The sequence below is a fragment of the Hevea brasiliensis genome, chromosome 1 (assembly GCF_030052815.1).
Source record: "Hevea brasiliensis isolate MT/VB/25A 57/8 chromosome 1, ASM3005281v1, whole genome shotgun sequence".
Lineage (NCBI taxonomy): Eukaryota > Viridiplantae > Streptophyta > Magnoliopsida > Malpighiales > Euphorbiaceae > Hevea > Hevea brasiliensis.
Genome location: NC_079493.1, coordinates 100,205,048 through 100,213,523, shown reverse-complemented (window position 1 = coordinate 100,213,523; position 8,476 = coordinate 100,205,048). Strand labels below are relative to the sequence as shown.

The following is an 8,476-nucleotide window of genomic DNA, read 5'->3' as shown; positions in this document are numbered from 1 at the left end:
TTGCTGTCTGAAATTGGGTAAATAACTCCTGCATCTAGTAGCTTTAAAATCTCCTTCTTCACAACTTCCATCATCTGTGGGTTCAACCTCCTTTGAGCTTCTCTACTTGGTTTAGCCTCATCCTCCAGTAAAATCCTATGCATGCACACTGATGGACTTATACCTTTGATGTCAGCTATTGTCCATCCAATTGCTTCCTTGTGTATTCTCAGAACTCTAGTCAATCTGTCTTCTTGAATCTCTATTAAATTACTTGAGATGATAACTAGAAGTGTCTCATTGTCTCCCAAGTAAACATACTTCAAATGCTCATGTAAAGGCTTGAGTTCAAGAACTGGTGCCTGCACTACAGAAGGTAATAATTTTCTGTGAGATATAGGTAAGTCAATCTTTGATACTCCATACCTTTTTGGAATAGGAGGTAATGACTGCAATGCCATTACTGCCTCTTGAACCTCTTCACTTAATGGTGGATTGGTACTGATTTCTTAAATTCCTTGTAATCACCACTTCTAACTCATCCTTCATGCTTAACTCAAAAACATCCTGCACAATTGTATCAACAACATCAATAGAAGAAACAGAATGGTCATCAGCAGGATACTTCATGGCATCAAAGATATTAAATTTGACAGTCTCTCCATCAAACTCCATAGTTAGGGTACCATCATCCACATCAAATTTTGTCTTGGCAGTCTTTAGGAAAGGTCTTCCAAACAAAATCAAAGCGGACTTTGATGTGGGAACACTATCTTCCATATCCAGAATGTAAAAATCTGTAGGAAAAATCAATTCTCTAACCTGCACCAACACATCCTCAACTACTCCCAATGGGTAAGCATTAGAACGATCAGCTAACTGAATAATGACACTGGTTTCTTTCAAAGGACCCAAATTTAAAGTTTAAAAAACTGAATTTGACATAACATTAATAGATGCTCCTAAATCTACCATTGCACGTTCAAATTTAAAATCACCTATTTTGTAGGGAATAGAAAACAAACCTGGATCCTTACACTTAGGGGGCAATTTTTGCTGAATTAATGCCGACACATTTTCCCCCACACTGATCTTCTCATTATTCCTCAACTTGCGCTTTGTAGTGCATAGCTCCTTAAGGAATTTAGCGTACTTGGAAACTTGTTTGATTGCATCAAGTAAAGGTATATTCACCTTCACCTTTCTGAAAGTCTCCAAAATTTCTTTCTCTTGTTCTTCTTTCTTATTTTTAGCCAACCTGCATGGGAATGGAGGAAGAACAGAATTATTAACCTTATTCAAGTTAGGTTCAGTATTTACCTCAACTTCAAAAACTTCAGACTCTTTTGCTTCTTCTTTTTCGTTGACTCATGTGGAGTCTGATTATCAACTTCTTTCCCACTTTGCAATAGTATTGCACTTGCATTTTCTCTAGGGTTCATGACTATTTATGATGGAAGCTTTCTAGAACCTTGAGCTTCTAGCTTATTCACAGATGAGGCTAACTGACCAATCTGCCTCTCTATGTTTTGAATGCTATTTCTGGTCTCCTGTTGAAACTGTTGGGTATTATTAGTCAAAGCCTTAACAATTTCATCAAGTGACATACCTTGATTTGAGGGAGGCAGAGGTGGTTGTGGTTGATTCACTTATGGTCTTTGCTGCTAGTATCGGTTTTATACCGGTTGATTCCCATAGCTCAAATTGGGATGATCTCGCCATCCTGGATTATAAGTACAAGAATAGGGATCATACCTGCGTTGTGGCTGTCCATAATGTCGTACTGTATTAGCATGCTGCATTGATTCATCCTCTTGTAACGCAGGACACATGTCAGTAGCATGACCCGAACCCGAACAAATTCCACATACCTTAACAGTTTGCATGTTCCCTACAGCCAACTGCCTCACCAAAGAAGTTAAATCAGAAATCTGTTTCTCAAGGTTAGATGTACTTACCTCATTAACCTTCATGGGTGTGTGATCCATTCTCATTCCAAACTGCTGAGAATTTGCTGCCATGTTAGCAATCAGCCTCCTTGCCTCTTCTGGTGTCTTGTCAACCAAAGCTCCTCCACTAGCAGCATCTATCATACTGCGGTCCATTGGTAGAAGTCCCTCATAGAAATATTGAATTAACAGCTGCTCACACTTATTTGATGATGGGGAAAGCTTGCACACAGCTTCTTAAATCGCTCCCAATACTCATACAAGCTCTCTCCATTATGCTGCTGGATTCCACAAATTTCTTTTCTTATGTTGGCAGCACGAGAAGCAGGAAAATACTTCTCCAGAAATATCTGCTTCATCCCATTCCATGAATTGACAGATCCGAAAGGAAGGTAATACAACCAATCCTTAGCTGTGCCTTCCAGTGAGAAAGGGAAAGCTCGAAGCTTGATTTGATCCTCTGAAACTCCTTGAGGTTTCATGCTGGAACACACAACATGAAATTCTTTTAAATGCTTATGTGGATCCTCACCTGCAAGACCATGAAACTTAGGCAATAAATAGATTAGTCCAGATTTCAATTCAAAAGCAATATTAAAGCAGGGTATTGGATACACAAAGGCTGTTGGTTTAGATTAGGAGCAGCCAACTCTTTCAAAGTTCTAGCAGCCATGATTTCGTTTTCAGAATTTGAATCCAAATCCGAATCCGAACTTAACTCTCTTGGAGATTGGACTCCTTCAGATGTACTCGGAATCAGCCTACCTTGCTTAGCCAATTTTCTCAACTGTTTAGCTATTTTTTCTACTTCTGAATCAAAGATCAACTCACCAGATTGAGAAGTTCTTGTCATAAATAAAGAGAAATCAAAGTAAAAATAGAAAAATGCCTAAAAACCCTAGAAAACGATCGAATTTGGCCTCAAGAGGGTGGGGCCAAAGAATCCTATGGATTCATTGGTCCTAATCAGAGCGCCGTTTCCTTCAAAATAAGTATAGACCGCCCTCCAAATTCAGCCAAATTTCTTAATGAATAGTAACACCGTAATTTTTTTTTTCAAAAACCTAAAAATAGCAACACTTCATAAAAAAAAAATTAATAACAGACTATCCTAACACTAAAAACATGAAATCCAATAAATTTTAGTTCCCCGACAATGGCGCCAAAATTCTTGGTGGTTGTCGAATCCACTAGAAATTAAATTAACTGAAATTACCAATTATGAAATATTTTCTGTAGGAAGTGATAAATCCAGGTCGAACCCTAGAGACTGAATTATTAAATTTCGTGCACTTGTGTAATGGAAAACGAATGAAACAAAGATTTGGGGGGGAGGGGGGGGGGGTTTGTAACACAAAATCAGAAGAAATCAGAAATTCAAGAACTAAATATGAAAATATCAATTTAAACAAATTTCAGTCCAAGGTAATTCACATTCCAATGCATTGATTTGATCATAGACAAAACAAATACATTTATCTCTTTTTGAATATTTAACGTAGATTTACCAAACAGCGAGGTAAACCCCTGACTTCCCTATACTCATCAATTGGAGCCCAGCACTCTTATTGACTCTAATTATTAATTGAGTTAGTATTAAGCAATCCTCATCAAATTAATAACTACTTTAAGAAAAGGAAGTAGTTAAGCTGAACAACAATTTATGAAGCATAAATCATTTAATCCACCCTATTGTTTCCTTAGGTTATTATCGAAAACTGGGATCATAATCAATAAAATCTAATTGCTACTCATGTTCAATCTTACACAACAATTACGGATTATGAAGAAGAACTAGCAATTGATCTCATCAAACAATTAACTAATAGGCCTTTTTAGCAAATCATTCAATAGATCAAAGACAAAGAAATCAGAAAACAATAGATATTCAAAAGACATAAATTAAATTAAGAACCTGGTCTCACAAATCAAGCAAAAGAACTTGAATCCCTTGAACTGAATTAAAAACTTAGCCACTCATGTTCATGGGTCTCAAAGATTTACACGGGTCAAGTTACATGGCCCGTGTACTTTGTCTCTTCGTCGGTTCTCTGGATTTCTTCTGGCAAAATGTTACACGGGTTTGTGGTTGTGTTTGTGTTTACACGACCTGTGTACTTTGTTTCTTTAACGCTTCTCAATCCTTCGACCTTTCCAAGTTTCCTTCCACACTTCTATGTTCTGGAACTTCACCAAAACCCTGAAAAATACAGCAAGAGCCAAATTAATGCTAATACTAACAATTTCTTCATTTAACACAATTATTTCAATAACTCTCTAAACATATGCCTAATAGATAATTATACTTTAATCAACTGAATTAGACATAAAGATATCCTAGAAACATTGAATTTGATGAAAGTAAAATTAATAAATTATGCACTTATCACATTCCCCTGCACTTATTCCATGCTTGTCCTCAAGCATGACTTAAATTCTCAATCAACTCCACTTAGAAGTTTCTTAACTTCACCCTATCACAACATTCTCTAACAAAAGATTAAAAGTTTGAAAGAAGAGGCAAGTAAGGTAATAACCATCACAACAAATTCCATCAACACTATACCAATATATCAACAATTTTTTTCAACATAAAACAAAAAGCTTGAAATCAATTAAGCTCACACAATTAAAGTTCCATGAAATACCTCCAAACTCAAATTTTTGCTTGTTCTTAAGCAAAACAGAAACTAGATGCATATGCGAGATACTTCCCTTTTTGGTATAACAGGAATTGAAATTCTGGACTTCTTAAAGATGTCTACAAAAAATTAATATGTTAATAACTCAGTATAATACAAAAAATAAAAAAAAATAAAAAAATAAAACGTCAATTACATCATCATTTAGCAAAGTACAAATTACCAACCCAAAATATATGCACACACACCATTTACTAAAAATTGCTTTACTTAAATTAACACATGCACACTTAGTATTCTCTAATGCCTCTTTGTGAATGTATTGGGATTAATGATCCCAAATCCCATAGGCAAATCTTCTAACCCTATTTCTACTAATGTAGCACACACTGTTAAAAAATCAAAAGGTCCTTTTATAAGGTTATAATGGGGTTTTAAGGTTGAGTAATGTGGCTATCAATGAAAAGGACTTAAGATATTTAAAATATGTGAAGAAATTTCCTGTAAAAGATCAATTCACACGAGATGTTTTGTTTCTTTTTTTTTATTTTTTATTTTTTATTTTTATGTATGTATGTATGGAAAAATGAAATTTTGAAATTTGATCTTAGTGCTTTAGCATGCTTTCTTTGATTATCAAATAGGGACTTCTTGCATATAACTAATTGGACTTGAGGTTTGTGTCCCACTTTAGTGCTATCCCCCAAACTTATTATTTGGTTATTGGGAGGATAACTTTTTGAATTTTCTTATTATTATGCACACTTTGCTCTTTCTGTTTTAACTTTTTCCTCCATACTTTCCTTCTTTTTCTTCTTCTTCTTCTCTTTATTTATTTATTTATTTATTTTATACACATAGTGTATTTTTTCACTTTCACAGTTTAACTCTTCTCATAAGGATGGGATTAGTGTTTAGGCTAAGGGCTAGGTGAACAGTGTGGGTAACAAAGAAAAAATTTTATAGGTATAATATTGGCTCAATTGGCTACAAAGGATAATTTTTAACAAGGGTGGCTAAGACTATAATGAGGTTAAAATCAAAGAATACCTAAGTCATCTCTTAATCAATTGTATGTTAGGATTTCATCTCGATAAGTTTAAAAGACCTATTTTTGGACTTGTGAGACAATTAGAAAATGACATCCATGCACATATACTTGCTCTAAGAACTCACAATTTTATTATAACGGAATGGCACACATATGCATAAGAACAAATAATTTTTACAAAGCTAAACACTAGTTTTATTATTAACATTCTTCTCCTTATGCTCTTCTAAGAAGTTAACACATGAATTTTTTCAAAGTTACTTTAATCATCCATCAAAATAGTTCTCATTATATCGAAAGGGCTAAAGGATGCAAAAGTAATAAAAATGCAAAAATCTTTTACCTAAAATGCAAACTAGAATGTAAACCTAAAATGCATATAGAATGCAAAGCACCTAAAATGCAGACTAGAATGCAAAGCTAAAATGCAAACGAAAATGCAAACTAAAATAAATTCTGTTACACCCCCAAACTCAAAACCAACATTGTCCTTAATGTTCAAGGACTTATTTCAACATAATACAAGGAAGAATATGTAGGCTAAGTAATGAGGAAAAGATGCAAACATTAGATTTGATATCAATGTCCAAAAAGTAGTAGAATATGACATTAGAAAGTATAATATTCATATGCAAATGGGTCTAGAAATACTACTAAATTTCTAATATCTTATAATAACCACCGAATTTCTAATGTCCTAGTCTAAAAAGCTTTTGGATTCATCTCTGGTTGGCTAGGTAGTTTGCCAAGGGTTTTGCTTGAAGAGCTAGCCTATTGAGTAATTTGGTTGTCCAACATTTTGTTATGGGTAGCTAGTTGATCCAATCTAAAGGTGAGCTGCTTAATCATCTCATTTTGCTGCTACTATGCTATTAAAAAGTTCTGCATCATAGCTTCCATGGATGATTTCTGCCCTTGAGGGTCAAGTTGAGGCTGAGGAGGATATAATAGAGGTGGATTAGGATTTCTTTGCTGAAACCCCAATGGTGATGGCTTGTAACCTTGTTGTTAGTTGATGGCCTAATTTTATTGGTTGGATCATAAGAAGTTTAGGTGGTTCTTCCATCCAAGATTATAAGTATTTGAGCAAGGGTTTCTGTCCAATCTATGGTTGAAATTCCCATTATTATTCACATAGTTCAAATGCTTTAAAGAAGGATCATTGTGATAGTTGCATTCTCAACTCTAATGCCCTCCCCCAAATTGATCATAGACCAAGTTACTAGCTCCAACAGCATTAGCACTTAACTAATCTAGCCTTTTTGTTAGCTGATCATGCTCAATGCGTTTAGCTCAAACACTCTAGCTAATTTTCTTGTGTTTCCTCTTTCATTGGCTCACTTAAGGTTGTAGGCAACCCATTCAAGATGGTAGAAACTTTGAATGTTTTAGATGATATGGGTGGGCCCTTCTCTAAAGATCTTTGTACCTTTCCCATACATTATAGAGAGATTTATTGTCCCTTAGCCAGAATGTATTAAGTTCAGTTCAGAGTTTAGTTATCTTTGCAGGTGGAAAATATCTACCTAAGAAAGCTTGTGACAGATCATCCAATGTGGTGAATGAATCGGTGGGCTGAGATAGTGACCACTTCCTTACATTTTCCCTAAGAAAGAATGCAAATACTCTTAGTCAAATAGCATCTTTAGAAACCACATTCATCTTGAATGTATCACATAGAGCAAGAAAGTACTGGAGGTGGAATTGCGAATCTTCTAATGGAGAACCTCCAAATTGAATTTATTGAATCATCTAAAGCCATGTTGATTTCTACTCGAAGTTGCTAGTGGCCACTGTAGGTTGTGTCACACTTGGTTGAAATCTTTGAATTTGAGGTGCACCATAGCCTCTTAGAGGCTTGGTGTTCTACTCTGCCATTTTTTAAGATTCAACCTTTTATTGCTTCTTTCTCTTTTTAATTGCTTTTAAAATTCTGTCTATTTCTATCTATTTTGTATTTATTGAGTGTGTTTTTTTAATTTTATACATGTTTATTTTTCATTTATTATTTAGTTTACAATTTTTAGTTTTGTGCTTATTAATTTGGAATGCTTTTGAGTTGAACTACAACTAAAATACGTTGCTATATTTATTGTTTACCAAGAAAAATAGATAAATTTAAATAAATAATTAAAAAAAAATAAATGGTGACATATAACAAGTGCAAATTTTGTTCATAATTATTAAAAAAACATAGCTATGAATTATAAATGAACAATAAACTGCCATTTAAAACATAATAAATTGTTTTGATTAAATACAAAAATGACTATGAAAGTATAAGTTGCTACTTAATGACCGTTTTCTCCGTTGTATATGTATACATACATTAAAATTTAAGAATTACATGAAACTATTTATTTATTTTATAGATAGTACATATAAAAAATAATTAATATGAATAAAAATTATGTTTATATCATATTTAAAAAGTTTTTGAATTTTGACTTTTTTTCTAATATATACAGATACATATAAAACAAATTTAATATAATATCAAATAAATATTATACAAAAAAGTCCAACATAAACATTTCACCAAAAATAAAAGGGGAAAGTATAATTTAGAATCTTGTACTTTCACACTTTTCAAATTAAGGATTGAAGAAAGTTTCATTTCAAATCAAGGATTATACTACCACATAGTTAGTTAAGCAAGGGAAAAGTAGCTAACGCCATTAACTACTTTGACGTGGCACTAATGTGGAATGCTGACATCAGTGCCATGTTTGAGTGGCATGCTAACATTTGCCATGTTAGATATGGCATGCTGATGTCAGCACCTTATCATCGAGGCACGTGCCACATCAGTGCCACATAAGAAAATTCCTAAATTGCAAAAGGCTAAAACTATA

At 33.8% G+C, this 8,476-nt stretch overlaps 1 non-coding gene across 1 annotated transcript; it reads left to right on the top strand.

Moving 5' to 3' along the window:
* The first annotated feature begins 2,132 nt into the window (after nt 1-2,132).
* On the top strand, nt 2,133-2,239 carry LOC131169502 (small nucleolar RNA R71). The gene has a single exon (XR_009140440.1). It is a non-coding gene; the product is annotated as a small nucleolar RNA R71 (small nucleolar RNA).
* Nucleotides 2,240-8,476: the final 6,237 nt, after the last annotated feature.